Here is a 20,413-nt window from a genome sequence, read left to right on the forward strand (position 1 = left end):
ATGAATGTCTGCAAATGGGACATCTTATTGCTTGCTGGGATTTTTTTCCTTCAGTGGCATTAATATCGTAGAAGTTCTTAATATGCTTATCAAACACCTATAATTAATCAGCATTTTAAAAATAGGATTTTGATTCACATGGAATGGCATTAATTTCATATTCTTCCCTAACAAAGCTCAGAGAAGAAATGAATCATTTATTCATGCAAAACTAATTCACATGAATCATTTATTTATCCAAGTCTGGTAATTTTGCACAGCTCACTTTAGTGTTGAGGCAAAGGGGTGGTGATGGTTTGCTAACCTTTTTTTTCAGCACTGAAAGCTGCTTCCCTTTTCAGTATTTTTTTTTCTGGAGTTGCTCTGAAAGGGGTAAAAACGGTTCATCTATTCAGAATCTTTGCCCTTACTCTGAATAGGCTTCATTTGTCCTAAGTGACATCAGCACATAGCGAAATCTGGCTAAGTAGCATCAGAGGTATAATGGAGGGGAACCTCCCAGGGAGTGCTGCACTGGGACTTTTTCAGAGCAGGATGTCATCATCTGCCAGACTGCCTGGATGATATACATGGACATGGTACATCTTACTTTATGCTCATAATAATAGCTGTAAGCCTGTGAGGTAGACTCAACGTAGACAGTGGCTGGCCTAAGATCACCTAGTAAACTTTGATTGATTGGGGAGGTGAACCCACTTCTCCCTTGCCAAATTCCAACATGCTAACCGCTTACCATCCTTTGCCAGTTTACAGTTCTGTGACTGTTGTTGTTGTTGTTGCTGCTGCTGCTGCTGCTAATTAATCACATACTCCCAGGTACGTGTATGTAACATTGCCTTAGGCTGCAATCCTATGCACACTTACCTGGGAGTAACTCACATTGAACTTAGTTGGCAATCGTATTTTAATGCTGATGTTTACAATAAGCACTAGCTTTATGTGTTGAAAGGATTCTAGTTAATTCCTGCAATGTTTGAAGCAAGCTTGCTTTTATCTGCTGAAGTGTACTCAGCTGACTTTGAACTGCACTGATAGGAACCTAGGAAAATGGAAATGGACTGCCTTCAAGTTGATTCCGACTTATGGTGACCCTACAAATAGGGTTTTCATGGTAAAAGGTATTCAGAGGTGGTTTTACCATTGCCTTCTTCTGAGGCTGAGAGACAGTGACTGGCCCAAGGTCACCCAGTGAGCTTCATGGCTATGTGGGGAACCCTAGTCTCCCAGGTCGTAGTCCATCACCTTAACCACTACACCACACTGGCTCTCATAGGAACCTAGGAACACACTATCAAATTGAAAATATCAGTTTATTAATTGTAAAAAAAACCCCAAACCTATCAGGATTGAAATAATGATTTAGAATCCGTTTAGAAAATGTTTGCCAGTATCTAAAAGTATTCTTTTAAAGGCTATGCCTTGCTTTCAGGAGATACTGACAACCAGGTCATACAAGCATATTTGTCCCACATTGGCCATAGCAGGGCTGACCCCAAGCTTGATGTGGACCATCAGCAAAGTGCCCTGTAGTGCAGTGGTTCTTAACCTTTTTGGGGGTCATGGACCCCTTTAAGAATCTGATGAAAGTTGTGGACCCTCATGGAACCAGTTGCCTTGCCCAGGGCTGAGGCCAGCTCACCTGAGCCAGGTGAGGATGCTGCAATGGTGGTCCCACCCAAGCAGGTGAGGCAGTTGCTTGTAGGCTGCTGGTGAGGCATTGGGACTGGCCGTCGAGGGATGGCTCTGTCGCGGCTGCTGTTTGTGCCACAGAGCTGGTGCTAGGGGCTGCTGCTGGGCACCTACGGGCTGTTCCTGCTGATGGACGCAGCCGACTTTGTGGGCCTGGAGAGGCTGCCTGAGCGAGTCCTGCTGACCGCTTTGCATGACGCCTGCACCCGCCTGCTGGCCGAGCACCGGGCCTGCCTGTCAGAGGAGCAGCTGGGCGGCCTCCTGGAGCGGCTCCTCGATGCTGGCAGCTACAGCGTCTCCAGTCTGGGTAACATCTCCAGCAACGAGAACTGGGAGTTCACCTTGGCCGTTTTCTTCGCCGTCAGTGTCCTCACTACCACAGTCCCTCTCCCGGCTTGGAGCAAAATATTCTACATCTTGTATGCCTGTGTGGGCATCCCCCTGACCTTGGTGCTCCTGGCCTGCCTGCTCCAGCACCTGCTGCCCATCCTGAGCCACCACCCTGTCCGCTATATCCACACCAGCTGGGGCTTTCCACTGGCCCATGCGGCGCTGGCCCATGCCACGGGGCTGGGGCTGGCCACCCTCGGATTCTTCATCCTCATCCCCGCCATCTGCTTCTGGGTGCTTGAACACAACTAGAACTTCCTGGAGTCGGAGTATTTCTGCTTCATCTCCCTCAGCACCATCGGCCTGGGCGACTATGTGCCACAGGGCAGCTCTCAACCAGCTCTGCATGAGCTCTATGAGCTCAGTATCACCTGCTACCTACTTGTTGGCTTACTGGCCATGCTCGTGATTCTTGAGATGGCATTCCAGCTGTGGGAAGTCCATTTTTTTGCTCTTGCCCATGGCCCACCCCAAGGATGACAACCGCCTGGAGATCTTGGCTAGGGACCAGCTTGCCTCGACTACTCTGTCTGGCTCCACTTCCCAAGATGGGCTTATCGAAATGGGTGCCACTTGATGTCTCCCAGGGGGGAGGCAATCCCACCTACACCACATAAAATTGATGTTGACAGGTGCTTTTGTTGATTGTATGCACCCAGTTCACAGACCACCTGAAGCCCATCCATAGATTGCTTAGGGGTCCATGGACCACAGGTTAAGAATGCTCTGCTCTAGTGTGCCCCATCCTATGTGCTTTCCTGTGGCAGCAAGCACAGGCTGCAGCATTGCAATTAGCACCATGCTGTTTGGAGCCACCATTTTTATTTTCACCAGTGTCCCAGGGCAACATTACATCAGGGACAATGTAAGAAATCAAAATGGTGGCTGCAAGAGCAGACATCATCACAGAGGTCAACCCTGCTGAGGTGCTGGGACCCTGGCAGGTGTCCAAAGATGCTGTGTGCTCACATTTTGGAAGTGTAAATAAGTAATCACAGAATAATCACCACAAACAGATGCCACAAACCAACTGGGTGGGGGGACTCAGTATAGTCCCAGGGTATGGCCTAAATGCACATGAGGCCACCACCTTGCTTAAGTTAAGCAGATATAGTTCTGGTTATTGCCTGGATGGGTAACTGCCTAGGAACCACATGTATGCCACATTGGGGTTCCATGATGAAAGAAAGGCAGGATATACATGTAAGAAAAAGATAGCCAGAATGGTGCAGCAGGTAGAATGTCGGAGCAGGACCTGGAAGACTGGGATTCAAATTCCCACTCATCCATGAAGCTTACTGGGTGACCTTGGGCCAATCACTGCCTCTCAGAATAACCTACCTCACAGGTTTGTTGTGGGGATTAAATGAGGAGGGGGAGAACCATGTATGCTATCTTGAGCTCCTTGGAGAAAAGGTGGCATATAAATAAATAAATAAACAAACAAATGGAATCACACATGTAAATGGGTAATTGTGATACTGCATTCAGATCCATGCATATATAGCCTCAAGCTGGTCCAGGGCTGGTTCTGTCTGAGATGATTGATCACAGTAAAGTCCAACAGGTCAAAACTGCACTGCAGTTCAGCATTAGAGAAGTATATTCTAACTTAAAACAACAGAAAATCTTAACAATTGCAGCCAGATAATATTAACTAGGCTGAAAAAGCAATGATAGATTATAAAGGTGCTCCATTTGCCCCTACTGTCAAGGACTTGTCAACACTCCAATTACTATTATAAGCCTGTGTTTTAAAGGACTGATACAGCTTTAAATTAAATTAAAATAAAATCATTACTAAGAGGGTTCCTGGCAGGTGAGATTAGAGATACGTACTGTTTGTTCTTCCTCCTGCTCCAATATTAAAAAAAGAACATTGGGATTGGGTAGCTGGAAGTTTCTGGGAAGAAAACACAGGGCTGCGTCCAAACAACCATGAAACGAGTTTTGTGATCACTTTTGACTTTTCCTCCCTCTGACAGCATTGGCGCCATGCTGCATGGATGACCTCATTTGAAACAATTTGCAATACGGCATGGGGCAAGAAAGAAAGAAAGAAAGAAAGAAAGAAAGAAAGAAAGAAAGAAAGAAAGAAAGAAAGAAAGAAAGAAAGAAAGAAAGAAAGAAAGAAAGAAAGAAAGAAAGAAAACATTCTACTGTATTCACCCAAGCTCCTTCCATGACTTTAAGAAGCTTTTTGAATCCCAGCCAAAATAAGAATTAAAAATGCAGGGAAGAAATACATTCCATGTGCAGCCCAATCCTATGCAATGTTAGGAAATATTACATAATAACAGTGCAGTAGTATACATATATCTACTCTGAAAGAAGTGGGTTTGAGACAGAGAACCATCAAGAACAGAAATTGGTAAATGGACCTCAGGGACATCATCATGACACAGAAACATGGACAAGAGTGATAGAAGGCTAAGTATCCCATAAATGTAATCTAGGGAACATTCTTTGGCTCTGGAGCAGGAATAGGGAACCTGTTGCCTCCAGATGTAGCTGGACTACAAGTCCCATCAACACTGACCTTTGAGGCTGATGGGAGTTGGAGTACAACAATATTTAGTGGACCGGAGGTTCCCTACGCATGCTCTGGAGCCTTGATAGTCCTTATGATCCATTATCTTCCCTGTTTCTGTATAGTATTAGTAATATTAATAACTGAAGAACAGTGTTCTGCTCCACAGAACAGAGAACAAATACATGGTGTGAAGGAACCTGATTCAGTAGAGACATGGTCATGAATAGCCAGAGAAGTGTGTTCCTCAAGGTCTCCCGCAAAGCAAAGCAAAGCAAACTCAAGACTCTCATAGACAGTTCCCCCTACTATCCTTTATGCCCAGGAGGTTGACAGCTGGAACCAAAGAACAAAATCTTACATTATGCTGTTAGGGGAGAACGGTTTTGCATCTCCCTCAGGGCACATGAACTTTGAGGCTTTCAGAGGTAATTTTTCTGACCAGCTTTGGGATGCATGCTATGTAATGAGGCTGCTGATGGGACTGGTGGGAATGAATCCCTCACACAGTTATAAAACTTGGGATCAAATCCAAAAGCATCCAAGGATTGCTATATTCAGACCAGTGATGGCTGGTGCCCATTAGGACTGGTAGGGCATGAGGCAGGAGACCAAAAGCATGTGGAGCCAGAACCAATGGAAGGCACAGACAAAGCCAATGGTAGGAAGAGCCAACTAATTCTGGTTTTGTCCTCATCTTCCCTCTGCTACGTTCTGCTAGTGCAACACTGAGACTAAGGAGGAAGAAGCTAACAGCCAGTGCCACCCTCTGGACTAGTTGTAAGAAAGAAGGCAGGCAGGTGAAGGCAAACTAAGGATGGTGGGACAGTCTCCCATTTACCCTAACGGACAATCCTCCACTGACTGTGGGTGTCTCTGTTCTGGAGATATCAGAGGATCCAACATGAGAATGAGCAGCTTTCTCTGCAGGGAAAGAGCAGACAAAGAGGGCATGCTTCATCTGTCACTTTCTTCAGACACCAAGCTACTAAGCCCAGCCTTTCATTCACTGGACCATGCACCTTCTCTGGATAGGTAACGCAAATATTTTTACATCCTTATGATAGTTAATTCGACAAGTAACCAAAAAAAAGGTTATTAGATCTTCACACGGCCTTGTTTCAAGGGTAATTAAAAATTCATTATTCCTTTTAATGTTAATTGACCTTTTAATTTTGCTTATCATCTGACATAATTTACTTCAGCCAAAAATATGTCCCATCTTTATGAATAGAACAGGAAGCCAAAATCGGATGTACGATATAAGGCATTTTAAGGCAGTGGACATGTAAGAAGGGTGACCACCTCACTTTAAATACCTGAATAAACACCTATGTATCCACTGATTTTATGATGCAATTCAATTCAAAGCACAACTGTTTCAAGGAAGACACTCAGTTACTTTTGAGTTGATGTACACCCAATCAGCTGGAGTGTGGTGCAAAAGACATCCCTGCAGATTTAAAGAATTCTGAGCATAGGAATAAGTTTTGAACAGGGTGGTACCTCCTGGTATTGCTGGACTACAACTCCCATCGCCCCTATTGGCCATGCTGGCTGGGGCTGATGTGAGCTGAAATCCAATAACATCTGGAAGGAACCACCATTGATACCCCTGGTTTTCAGTATCAGAACTGCATGTAGTTCACAGTCCTTCCATGCAAAATCTACTCCTAGTTACCTCAAACATTTTTTCATTTCAGCAGGATAATTTAGGGTGGCAGGTGGGGGATCGTTTTGTTGCTGCTATTATCAAACAGTTGGGAGTTGGACGTCCTTGCCAATCTACTGCAAATCTCACAGAGATCCACTAATTGGTCCAAACCTACCTTCTGCCAGTGGAAGTTACTCTATTAGGTCATTTGGAGCACTGCCCTACCAAACTCAGTCTTCTCTCAGTCAGCCCCGACTTGATGACTGTCTTACTTGCAACCATTCCAGGGGATGGTACTGCCTTTCAGCTTCCCCCTTGTCAGTCTCAGTGTTGCCCTTGTAGGGCTCAGCAGGGAGAGGGATGGGCACAAAACTAGAATTAGTTGACTTTGCCTCTAATTGGTTGGATTCCTCAAAGTGTTGGCTGCCCTCCCTTCTGCTCAATGGTCACCAGTCACCTGTGTTTTCTCCTCACCCTTGCTAGAGGATGAAGAAGACTAGGAGATTGTGGCAAAGGGTTCATGGAAAGGTGGCTTTTGAGGAGGAAAAGAGGGGGGCATCACTGTTCCCTCCCTCAGAACATTATAGCCATTTGCGTACCACCCATTCATAAAATTCTCAGGGCAGTTTCCAATAAAACCATTCATTTAAAAAAAAAAACAATTTCTTAAGATCAAGCACAAGAATGACAGTTCTTTATTCTGCTATGCAGACCAGATTTCCTTTTTATTTGTTGCCTCTCCTTAGTGCCAGAGATGCTGTGCATAGGAGGCAATATTAAAATCAAGGACATCATGGTTGCAACTATGATTTGGCAGCACAAAGAAAGCTCCAAACAGAAGAAAAGGAAGACAAATATAAAAGTGATTTTAAACTCAGATTTTTTACATTTCAAAGGCCCACATGGCTGGTTGCAAGGGAGAAAAGAAACCAGTGGACAATTCTCATTGCCTGATCTCACTGTTCCTATTTTCTCCACTTTGAGCACTGCAGAGGAGTGGGGTGGGGAGAGAGGCTATTGTGTTTCCTGTTTGCTGGGCTGCAACTTCTTAGAGTGCAGTTAGGAATCTGTTGCCCATTACTCCTCAAATCCTGAGAAATGGAATCTAGATTTCCCAGTGCTATGTCACAAGAAGAGTTAGGCAGTGGCTGATCTGCATTCTCAGTTGATAAATTTCTGTGACTGCATCATGCAGATGTGAAATCTGGAACTAGAGATGGTGTTCAGTATCCCAAGAAGTTTGGGGTGGTTTTTGTTTGTTAATGGTAGATTTCTAGTCTTCATGACTATTAAGATCCAGTCAAAAGTGCGTGAGTGGTGCTTGGAGTAATTTTGGCAGACAGGAGGAGAGACAATCAGCTGAGCAGAACTTTCAGTAGTCAGGGGACTGAACTTTGATCACCTCATTTGTCCCCCCATGATTAGTGTTATACATTGTGAGGGGGGGGATAAGCCAATGCATGCAAACTGAATATAGAGGGTGCAAAAATAAAAACCATGTTTGTAGTTCAGCAGAATGTACACAGAAGTGTTTACATCAGAAATCTTATATTGCTTTGACTTATTTTGACAGCTCCTCAAACGCCATCTTTCCTTTCCACACTCTTCATTTCTTTCCACCAGAAAGAGAAGGTTAATTGATTTGAGGATGACAATGCTGTTGGCAGGATAGAGGCACTGAAAGACAACCACCAAACTCTTCTTTTTAAAGTAGTGTTGTTGTCTCTGAAACTTTGGGTAAAATGGCTTTCTTTCATTTCCCCCTTGATTGGGATTTTATCTCAGAGGAATAGTAGTTCATCAGTGCAACCCTCGGACTGGGACACCTGAGACCTAGAATGGGAGGGCTTCAATCTAAACTAACATGCTTGTCAATAAGAAACCATCTGCAACTGCTTAATTTGATGCACTGGAGTGGAGGAATTGTTCCCCCAGGAACTCTTGGGAAATGTGCTGGGCCAAGAGTCACTAGTCCAGTTAAGCTGACACAGAGATGATTGCTCACAGCCACTCAGAGCTTGATAGCCAAACTTGCAATTTCCGCCTTTATGATACATGATTCGTTATTTTCATTTAATTTGTTTTGTTGTGATTTTCCTTCCCTGCTGTTGAAAAATGGTCCTGCCTAATATCAACGGGTTTCGCTGCAACCACAGGGAATGGGGAGTGGGGGATCTGAACTTGGTCTGAAACAGACCTGTAAGGACTTCTGTTCCTCTCCACCGCCTTTTAATAAGATCATTTCACATTTCTCATTAAATAGATGGTGTCATTGGTTGGAGGTGAGATGAGAAATGGAATGCCGATTGAGTGATTTTTATAATGACCTGGACTGCATTCAAACATGGGGTTTATTGTGTTAGATTTATTGATGATAATGGTGGTGTATCTGTCCCAATTTCTAGTGTTCCTTTCGCACTGCAATACCTGTTGCATTATGGAACTGTGGCTTTTTTTTACCAATATACCACGTCTTGTTAAATTTCATTCACTCCAGCAGGCATGGTGTGACACAACAACAGTGAACGCCATTGGACATGTTGCTACTTCCCCACTCTTTCCACATATGTGTACTTCTGTTTCCCATGACAACGGTTGGAAAGAACTGTATGCCAATATACTGCCCCAATTTTATCACTTTCCCCCCATGATTTTCTAGGTTAATGGGGTTGCAAACGGATTATTTCTGGAAGCAATTAAGATGGAAATGAGCACCTAACTTTCCTTATATTCCACTAGAGTTTTAGAAATGACTGTTACATCATGTGAAATATCAAATAAAATATGAACATTATCAGGCAAGGAAACATTGGCAAAATGGAATAAACGGCTGTATGAATTAGAGATGGGGGACAAATGTGACTCAGTTCACATTTAACAGTGAATTTATCAAATTCACACTTCTGAAACAATACAAGAACCAAAACACAGCCATACTTTGAAATTCAAACTTATCCGAATTTTGTGATACAGTTCTCCAACCAAGCAATATTTACAAAAATGCATATATTAGGGGAATGTGGGTATAAAAATGTATTAGAGAAAATAACACACAAAATGCATTATATTAGGATAAATTGCTTGCAAAAATGTGTAATTAGTCAAAACTGCACACACAAATGTGTTTATTAGGAGAAATTCACACTAAAATGCTGAAAAAGTCACAGATTGCTGCAGAAACGCGGAGAGCTGAATTTAAGATTGGAAACTGAGAAACTGAGAGAACTGAAATTGACAGGTCCTTCCTTCTCTAGTCTGAATGCTAAACATCTTAGGCTCCTTCCACCCACCTACCCCTCATGTTTCAGACGGAATAATTCTCAGTATTCTACATACTGAGTGATTATGAATATAATCTATAAAATGGGTATAGTGATGTATGCCAAAAAACAAATCCCTTTGCTTCAAAAACAAAAAGGGTGGCTCATGTTTTCAGCATGCTTCTGAATACCAGTTGCTGGATATTCAACAACAGCAAGATTTGTTCTCATGTCCTGCTTGTGGGTCTCCCATAGACATCTGGTTAGCTAATGTGGGGAACAGATTGCTGGACTAAGTAAGCCTTTGCTCTGATTCAGCAGTGCTCATTTTACATTTGTAGTAAGAAGATGGTTTTATGAGGTACAAGTATAGATCCATGAAAAACGTTCATGATTTTTGTGCTTTGTTCCTATCCCTCTTTTTTGTTGTTCTTACATTCCATCATCTCAAAAGAAAGATTGTGCTTTAAAGCTGGTGCAGATAGTATAAAATCCTCCTTCTCCCTTCCCAGAAATCACATTAAGAATGAATAGAAAACATATTTGATGTAAACATAGAAAAACATTATATAGGACCATTTAAAGTGCAAAATGAGAAATGGAAAGCTAGGATAGTGTTACATATCAAGTCAACGTGCCTGTGTTGTTAAACAATAAGACAAGCTTGTTGATACATAACAATACTAGCCTAGCTTTCTGTCTCTCCCATTAAGTAATATATTGGCTCTTCACAAATTGCTCTTATTTCTCTAGTGTCGTGTTTAATAGTTCACATACAACCCTGAAAAACTATCTGTGTATGTTTCACAACTATGAACTTGAGTTGCTTATTTGTTTATTTCTTTAAAAACCAATTTCAGTAGCGGGCTATTATTATTATTAATATTACTGGGAGGATATAAATGTAATAATAATAATAATAATAATAATAATAATAATAATAATAATGGCTTGTTACCAGTTAGTTAGGCTACCTTTTGCTGTAACATGCTGAACACCACACTGCTATGTATGTCAACTTAGTCATCTGTCCCATTAAGTTCAATGGAACTTAATTGGCAAAAAGGATGTGTAAGTCAAATTCCTCCTGAACAGAGTTTGGAATAAGGGTAACTTAAGCCAGAGGCCAGCTTTCTGTAGTTAAGATTGCTCTCTTAGTATGTGAGCCACAGCAGAATGGTTGTTCACTGATGTTCCCTAGATGACTTACAGTAAGGCATACGACTGCTGCCTATATTGGTAGAGGAGTTAATCATCTAAAGTGGGACCACACAATCCTCCCCTTACTACATGGATGAAAATTATATGTATTACCAGTAACACATACATAAAACCTTTAAAAGGTCAAAGGTATTTCCACCCATTTTTCAGATCTCCAAGTCCAGCATTGTACCTTGTGAACCGCTCATATTTAGAGGCCTTCTAGCTCTCTTTCCTGACCTTCCACAAAAGGCTTTTCTTTTTTGCAAGCTTACGCATTTCTGTCAACACGACTGAGAAAGACTAGGGTTTTTTTTTAGCTTAATATCTCAACAACCATTACAAATGTCCTTAAACTTTGAAGTGTTCAGTTCAGTTATGACAATTTTACTTTCTAAATACACAATCAATTATGTATAAGGAACTTCTGCATTCATCTATATTATCTAATCTTAGTCTCATAAATATTGTATACTCTTCTGCAAACACTATATAACACAGATGCTGACTTTGAAAGAGAAGCATCTATCTCTACATCATGATACAGATCAGCCTGTTGGACTTTTTCTGCAGTATGATTTTTGCAAGTATAAATGTGCTGGGCATTTCACCCCATTATTATTATTATTATTATTTATTATTTATTAAATTTCTATACCGCCCCATAGCCGAAGCTCTCTGGGCGGTTCACAACAGTCAAACATCAATACAACAAGCTACATATAAACAATATAAAACTTTCTTTAAACTTTAAAATTATAAAATTCACCAGAAAAATCAAGACAATTGTCAACACATACTAAATGTTAAAATGTTAAATGTTAAAAATGTTAAAATGCCTGGGAGAAGAGGAAAGTTTTAACCTGGCGCCGAAAAGACAGCAATGTTGGCGCCAGGCGTACAAACATGCTTTGTTCTGACGTAGAAGATACTATTATTGAAGCTAAGGGCAATACGATACAGATATATGTAGAATTAGACCATAGTCTGAAAAACTGATTGCAACTTACACTGTTGCATAAGGCAGAAAACCCACCAGAGGTTTGGGCTGAGATGTTCTCAGTATGTGTTGATATAAAGCTCAACATCTTTTATGTATTTCATACAACAGAACTGAAATCAGGTCTCACTTATAGGTAGAAAACATGAGTTTTATAAAACAGAAGCTATTTTCTGTTTTAGTGGGATCTCTGGAATAGTAACCATTTTCCCTGAGGAGCTAATTAGGTGGCAAAATTAATGCACTACAGGTTGGAGCAGAACCTCAGGATCTCAGTAAACAGCTATTACTACACTATAGACCTCAGTTAAATGCAGCAAGAAATATAAAAATAAATCAAGGTTTCAAGGAAAATATTGGATGAGCATGTTTCACAGTGAAGGGGTATTTTCTTGACAACACATTCTGTTGCCTGCTTGGAAATATTAAGTGTAGAACAAGCTATTATGATAACCCCAATTTAGTCCTTCAGTTCACTGATTCTTCACAAGCCTCATTTTATATGAATGGTGAATGACTGGGAACCACATTTGGTGAATTGCATCCCCAGCCTGTTAGGTATATTAACCCAACCTAACCTGGCACCATCCTCATTAAGATGAGAATAAGTCTGACTTGTATTCTTGAGTTTTCATAGTGTCTGAAGGCTGTGGTTTGACTTTCTGCTTTTGTCTTTGTGGGTTATTCTTAAGTTAGTAGTTTTATGCATATTATTATTTCCTGGTGTACTGACCCATCTTAAGACACCTTGTTGGTGAAAGGTGACATACAAATCCAGTTAAATCAGTTGAAATCTGCTTTGGGAAAGGAGTATGAAACAACCATACCAACCACTCAAGACTGTTCACTTTCTTGAAGGTCCCAGTTTAGAAGAACCAACTCCTGAAAGAAAAAAAATTGTACCTGGCAAAGCCTCAAGGCAGTTCCCAGAAAGCCAAGGAGCAAATTAAGACTTAGGGGTAGTATCCAACTAAGTTTGACTCAGAGTAGACCCATTGAAATCAATGGACCTCAGTTAGTCAAGGCTATTCATTTCAATGGGTATACTCTGAGTAGGACTAATACAGAATACTACCTGAACTTTTAAACAGTTAGTCACCTGTGGCAAGTAAGAAGTGTGTCTAGGAAACCAGGAAAGAAAGCTTTCACTGCTTGGAAGAGAGCTGGCACTTCTCTTCTTTCATGCCATCAATGCGCTGTAAATGGCTAACAGAGGTTCACTGTTTGGGCTTGGACTGGGAGTACCTAGGTTCAAATCTCCGCTTGCCCACATAATCTCTGAGTGATCTTGGACTAGTTGCAATTACTTCACCTTACCTGCCTCACAGTTTTTATGACGATAAAAGCAAAGGAGATACCACGAATACGTCCCTGAACTGTATGTAGAAAAAGTGAAATAAAAATCAAGGCCATGCATGCCCCCAATCTGATTTAGGGTGCAATCTGGTGCTTCAGAGCAGCCCCAGTCCAACCCAGGATGATCTGGGGTTGACCAGATCCAGACCTTGAATCAATTTGGGGGCCTTGCCCAGTGTTTTATCATTTAAAACCCTAATTAAAGACACAGTTGGGATGCAGGCTGGCTGCAGGCTTCTTCTCCCCTTCTCCTCTCTGCCAAGTTGCCCTCCCTTTTGACAGCCTCGGCTTGCGATGAGTGGACCCAATCTGACCTGGGGCAGTCCAGGGCTGTCTCAACCTGCTCTGGTCGAATCCTGGGTCAACCCAAATTAGGTTGGAGCCAGTGTTCAGCCCTAACAAAAATGTAATCAATTAGTCCCAATTCAAGGGTACCCAACAGTAGAATTGTATGTGACCCCAAGGCAAAATGTCCCCTTTCAATTCCTTGCAGCTTTATGTGATAGAGAGGGCTCTGGCATTTATCAGGCCCTGCTTGTGGATATAAATTCAAGTGACCATTGAACTTCCGTGGACCATGTTTATTCATCTCATAAAAAGGGGTAAAGGAAATGCATCACGCAAAAAAGAGGACCAAAAAATTGCATAAAATGGGTTTGTTGTTGTTATATGCCTTCAAGTCGATTATGTCTTATGACGACCCTATGAACCTTTTGGATGTATTCATAGGGTTTTCATGGTAAGAGGTATTGAGAGATAACCAGGCCTGACCCTGCTTAGCTTCCGAGATCAGACAAGATCGGGCTTGTGCAGGGTACTATGGCTGTAGGCATAAAATGGATACATGATAATATATACATATGGACAATGGTGGCTGGTGTCCATTGGGACTGAAAGGGCAGAAGGCAGGGAGGCCAGCAGTAGTTGAAGCCAAGGCCAGTGACAGGCAGAGCCACAGCCAATTATAGAACTAGAGCCAACTAATTCTAATTTTGTCCCCATCCACTGCTCTGCTGAGTTCTACAAGGGGCAACTAAGACTAAGGAGGAGGAAGTTGGCAGCCTGTGCCACATCCTGGATTGGCTGTAAGTCAGAAGGCAGGCTGGTGGAGGGAGGGGGAGGGCAGAATGAGGGCAGAGCCCCAGTTGCCTGATGGACCAGTCTCCACTGCATATAGATGCATGTTTACAAATAATGACTATAAATTAAATAGACATATACCTCACCACAGTGGGGGAAGACTGTGTGAGGTGAACCTTTGCACCTACTCACTCTGCAGTCAAGGTGGTAATTGCTGATGGGCAACTTCAAGGCCCCTGCTCTCCTTTTTCATGGTTCTTTATCTTTAAACTATACTTGGACTGAACAGCCCTTCAGATGGAGGACTGTGCCCATCCTAAACCATGTGTGTCATGATTACTTCATCTTGAGGTCTGGCACGGTGTCCGAGAGGCTAAAGTTCATGAAACTTTTCTTTAAAAAAATGCAAACTGATGGGCAAATGTGGGAAACTGAATTTAAGATGGAAAAATTAGAAACTGGGAGGGACTGATTTGTCCATCCCTGACTGCTACCACTTATAAATCATTCTTTAGCACTGGATAGTTATTATAACCACTCTCTCTGCTTGGTGATGTTGCCTTTCTCTGTCTTCCTTTAAATTTCCTCTTTAAAACTCACCGTCTTTGTGATGCCTTTGGTACAGCCCTTTGAAGTATGCATAACTAAATTAAAAGACTGCATTTTCTTGCCACCAACCCTCGCCTCTGTGTTCCCTCTGTTGCTGTCCCTGTGGTGAATTTTAAATTGTAAGCACCTCAAGGCAAGGCCCTTGAATATGTGTACTGATGCTGCCAAACAAACAAACAAATACTCCTCCACTCCTCTTTGGAAGCATAGACATGCATGTTGGTTCATGTTGGGCTACTAGTGCAATGTGCTTAGGATTTGGATGGTAAGACCTGAGAAAATTTGGTGTAAATATGAATGAATATCCCCTAAGCTACTTACCATATGATCCAGAGCTGAGAGCTCTCCTGCTAGCCCCTTTCTTCCACGTTTCACTTGTTTTTGAACACGGCTGTCTAAAGCCCTTCCACAAAGCCTCTTGCAAGTACTGGTCATTAGCTGATATTGCTTGTAACAGCAATGAGTTTTTCTCCTGCTCCTGTATTTCCCCCCACTATAAAACATCTATACTTTTACAGTAAAAACCTAGGGATCAGAATTAGATTGCTTATTCCCATCTGATGGATTTACAATTGCAGCTTCAAATTGGATTTCATGCATTATGGATTCTGCACCATGACTGAAAGCTGCTGTAGGAAAATCTATCCCTCGCCTTATTTTTTCCACATCTGTCTCCTTGTATTAACAATTCAGGCTGAAATAGCATACATAATTAAACAGAGCATCACAATCAGTAGCATGAACTAAAATCTTTAGCAAGGATGAGCTGTCTAGTTACCTCCCCTTTTAAGCTTGCTAATCTAGGAATCTATATAAGCAAGTAGCAGTCTTAATATAAAAAGTTACAAGTCACATTGGCAGCATCCATTTTTCTTCTGTTGCTTAGTTCTGGACACATTAATACTACTATGCAATTGCTTTCTAGGGCTCTGAGAACTGCTAGCAGTCCATAGGTATCTGTGGCCTCCTGTGACTGACCTAGAGATTGAAGCTGGGATCTTTTGCATGGAAAGTATATGCCATACCACTCAGCTATGATTAGACTACAGTTCTGCCCCTTAGAAAGGGCTTTCAGTGCTTCTTTGTGGTTCTGTTTTGCCAGTTGCCCCATAACATAGATTCTCTAGAGATATACTCTAAGTAAGGTTAAAACAAGATTAAATATAACAGTGCAGTCAAATGCAGCAGTAAAATACCGAACCAGCAGCAAAAAATACAACAGATACAAACCACCTTCAAATCAACTCATCTGTCCAAGGGAGAGCTAAAAAAACCTCATAATCATTATTACCTCATTAGCATCTACATAAAACCTCTGAGTGGAGTTATCTGGGGATTTGGAGTCCATTGTCCTCAATATGCAGATACCACATGACTCTTTTTCTCTTTCCTGTTGACAGACGTGGCAGTGGATGTGCTAGACTGGTGTCTGGCCTCAGCAATGGTGTGGATGAGAGCCAAAAAACTGAAGCTCAATCCAGATAAAACTGAGGCACTGTTAGTCGGTGGTTCCTTTGACTGGATAGGTGGGGGTCAACCCGTTCCGAATGGGATTGTACTCCCCATAAAAGAGCAGGTACTTTTGGATCGATTGCTGTAACTGGAGGTGCAGCTGGCTCTGGTAACAACTAACCTAGAGGTGACAATGGCTGCCTTTGAAGACAGTTTGGAAACTGCAACTAGTGCAGAACTCAGCAGTCAAATTGCTGACTGGAGATAGGAGGTCTGATCATTTAACACTGATCCTGGTTTGACTGCATTAGCTGCTACATTCAGGCTCTATTCAAAGTGCTGGTTTTGACCTATAAAGCTTTATGTGGCTCAGGACCCCAAATCCTTAGGGGTTGCCAGGGCCAGCTCCATGCATACCAGGGGCCCTGGGCACCAGCCTGCTCCAGGCCCCTTTGCTCCCCTTCCACAATCCGTGGCAGGAGCCACGGATCGCAGGACAGGAGCTTCCGAGCCGCCCACCACCCCCCTGCTTCACCTACCTTTCTCTGCTGTTTTTTGCAGCTGTGCGAACTGCGCTTGCGTTGCTGCCATCAACCAAGATGGCAGCAGAAGCTTCAGCCCCTTACGGAAACCTTGGCTGCCATCTTGATTGATGGCAATCCTGCGTGCACTGCAAAAAACAGCAGAGAGAAAGGTAGGTGAAGCGGGGGATGGTGGGCGGCTTGGAAGCCCCTCCTGTCCTGCGATCCGCAGCTCCTGCCATGGATTGTGGAAGGGGAGCAGAGGGGCCCTCAGGGCCCCCTGTAGCTCCAGGGGCCCTCAGGCTATTGCCCCACCTGGCCGCCCTTTAGAACCTTTAGAGCCTCTCCCCATATGAACCTACTCAGACCCTGCACTTGTCATCTGACACCATTCTTTGTGTGCTTTGGTTTTGCTCTTAATTGGTGTTCATCTTTTATTTATTTATTTTATTATATTATTAAATTTATATCCCACCCTTCCTCCCAGAAGGAGCTCAGGGCAGCAAAAAACCCCACTAAAAGCACTATAAAACATCTTAAATGCAAAAGACTTTAAAACATATTAAAACAAAACATTTTAAAAAACATTAAAACACAACATCTGTGAGTAACTGTAGGAGTGTACAGCTCAAGTATTTGTTTACACAAATCGCAGACTCATTGAATGTAATGTGTGAACACCCCTTAGTGACTTTCCAGCAAGGCATATGTGATTAAGCCCTTCAGGTGTGGTAAGAGGAACACATTGCACTCTGACACTTTTTGCCAAGTTCTCTGAGCTTGGCAGCCACTCCAGGTTGCCTCACTGAAATCCTTTGGCATTCATCCATTATTATCCATGGGACCATGCCAAAATTCATTAGATGTCTATTACCTTTTGCTCTGGGGTCACTGAGTAAAGGGTAATTTTTCTCCTGCACTTTAGGCTGGAACTATATGTTATATTAAATGTGCTGCCATTGCCAAAAGTGAAATGCTGTGCATTTAGTTCCTACTCAACCTCTCCTCCTCCATAACATCTAGGACAATTTACCCATCTTCTGGCATTTCAGTGTTGCATTTTTTCCTGCTTCCTGCCATCGATAGTCAGTGATAAGCAGCAAAGAACACAACACAATGTTGTTGGGGCATAGGTAAATTGTCCTAGACATTTGTTGCTGTTTGGGCCAGCAATTATGTATTTAATGAAACAAGGGGTGATCATCAACTAAATAATTGCACTAGTACAGGGATTAGCTCTAGTGCAATGGGACTTCCCCATTCCTCCTCCTGCACCATCCCCAAATCTGCTCTGAAAGGTTGGGGGGAACCCAGAACAGATTTGGGGGTGTGCAGAGGGAGGAAAGGGGGGAATGAAGAACTGTGCAAGGAAAAATCCTAGTGCTGACAGAACAATTTGCTTAATGCTATGTTGAATATTACCCATAGTCCCAACCCCAGCAAATACTCACAGCTCTCACATAAAATGTATTCACTTTACCATCCCATGGTATCTTTGTGGCACAGAGCCAAAGACCACCCTACAGTAGCTCCCATATCATTATGGTAATAGAAGGGCTCAGACAATCCACCCCACATGCTCAAATTGCACTTGAAGGGGCTACAGTGGCCCCATTGCTGATGCAGCCACATAACCTTCCTCCCCCCTCCCGGTTTCATATTCACTGAGGATCAGAAGCAGTTGGAGGGGCAGCACAAGCAGGGCAGATTTGTGTACCTGACTTCCTGCTCACGAGAATAGCTGCTGCTTACCTACAGGGGGAGGGATGAAGCACAGGTACCTCAGCATGCTGTGGGCACAGTAACATAGCCAATTCAATGCCCCTGTTGCTCAGCTCCCCATACCATGCTGAGCTCCCTGCACTTTGCCACTTATTATTATTATTATTATTATTATTATTAGCAAGCAGCAGCAACGTTCAGTGATGGAAAGCCAGGTGTGCAATGCACAACTGCTGTTACTGTGCATGAGAAAAGATCCTACATGCATGCCAATGTATGTGCATAGAACTCCCACATCAGGGGAATCCTGTTTGGCCCTGCATTCCTTCGCGTGTTAGGCACCTTCTCATGTTCCTGGAAAATGCAGCCAACAGAACATGTGGTGAGCAGTGTCAGTAGGACTAACCCTCATGGCCCACTCACATGAGCTTTGAATGCATGAGGAGGTCTATCTTAACCGCATCAAAGTAAGAAAGGCTCCTTAAGGTACCTACACCCTGTATGTAGGATGTCTTAGCATCTTTCTAAAGCAGGGTTGGCTAACCTGTGATCCTCTGGATATTGTAGGACTACAACTCCCTTCATCCATGACTATTGACCATGTTGGCTGGTGCTGATGGCAGTTGAAGCCCAACAAGATTCTGGACGGCCATGGGTTCCCATGCCTGTGGAGGCTTCCTTTACCTCAGATAGCTTAGCTAACAATGAAAGTTTCATTGACAGCAGCCAAGTTGCTGGCAGTTGGGTAAGCAACACAAGTCACATAGTACCAAAGAAGAGCCTTGCTAGGTCAGATCAAAGGCACACCTAGTCCAGTATCCTGACTATAGTAGCACTCTCCCCACCTGTGCTTTCCAGCAACTGAAACCTTTTCCAGAATCCAGCCAGCAATAGTGTAGTGGCAAATTCAGAAGAGCAGAGTGCCTTCATGATAGTCACACTATACCATCTCAGAGCCATGCCCCTTTCCCACTTTCCCTCATGTTCCTTGCTGTCCATGTTATCTCCAAGTCCAGATGTATCTAGGAGCCAATCAGCATGAAAGGGCAGGCAGTCTTCTCAGTGGCTGACCCTCTCCTTTCACTCTGATTGGCTCCAATCAGCATGAACAGACAAGGACCCTTCTGAGTGGGTAACATGCTCCCTTTTCGTGTTGATTGGCTAATAATAGGGCCCTGGCAGGGACCCTACTCCCAAAAAAGTAACGGATCTGTGACCGCCTCCCTGACCCTGGATGACTACACCACTGCCAGCCAGTATATCCTGGCTCCCAATGCCCAGCTGTCCCTCTCTTTTTTCTTCCCAAACAGACTTCAGACATCTGAATTGGGGGAAAGTTACATCACAGGGTTGAAGAATATGAGGATGAAATTTTGCCTAGCAGGATGGAGAATTAGATGGTACTGCTCATACCTATAGGAAACCAGGTTATGTTACGCGTAACAATTTATTTTGCTTGAGGCACCGCTTGGAAAGATTCAGCTAATGCTTCTCAGCTGCTTTGCTGGTGAGCATATGCATTCAACACAGTGTGTATTCTGCAAATCTGTGCACATGTGGCAAAAGCAAGGAACTTTGTACTCACTACAGAATTCAGCTTCTGCGAAACTTTGGAACATAGTAAGATGCCTTATATTCTGTCAGACCCTTGGTCCATTTAGCTCAGTATGGTCTACACTGACTGGCAGTGGCTTTCCAGGATTTCAGATGGGTCTGTCTCAACCCTAACTGGAGATGCCAGGGATCGATGCTCTACCATTGAGCAACAACCCTTCCCCTAATTACTAGTGCTCATATTTTAAAAAGGAAGAATCTAGAACTTACAACTGTGAAGATAAAGCTTGAATGTTTGTGGGAAATGCCAGGTGACAGGGCAGGCACCAGACTGCAGCAAACCCTCATTCACCCTCCTGCAGCTCACACAGGTTTAAATAGGCCTGGATGCACGGC

At 43.0% G+C, this 20,413-nt stretch overlaps 1 pseudogene; it reads left to right on the forward strand.

The window, feature by feature from the left end:
* The first annotated feature begins 1,818 nt into the window (after positions 1-1,818).
* On the forward strand, positions 1,819-2,559 carry LOC133378812 (potassium channel subfamily K member 1-like; annotated as a pseudogene).
* The last annotated feature ends 17,854 nt before the right edge of the window (positions 2,560-20,413 follow it).

This window comes from Rhineura floridana, chromosome 3 (assembly GCF_030035675.1).
Source record: "Rhineura floridana isolate rRhiFlo1 chromosome 3, rRhiFlo1.hap2, whole genome shotgun sequence".
NCBI lineage: Eukaryota > Metazoa > Chordata > Lepidosauria > Squamata > Rhineuridae > Rhineura > Rhineura floridana.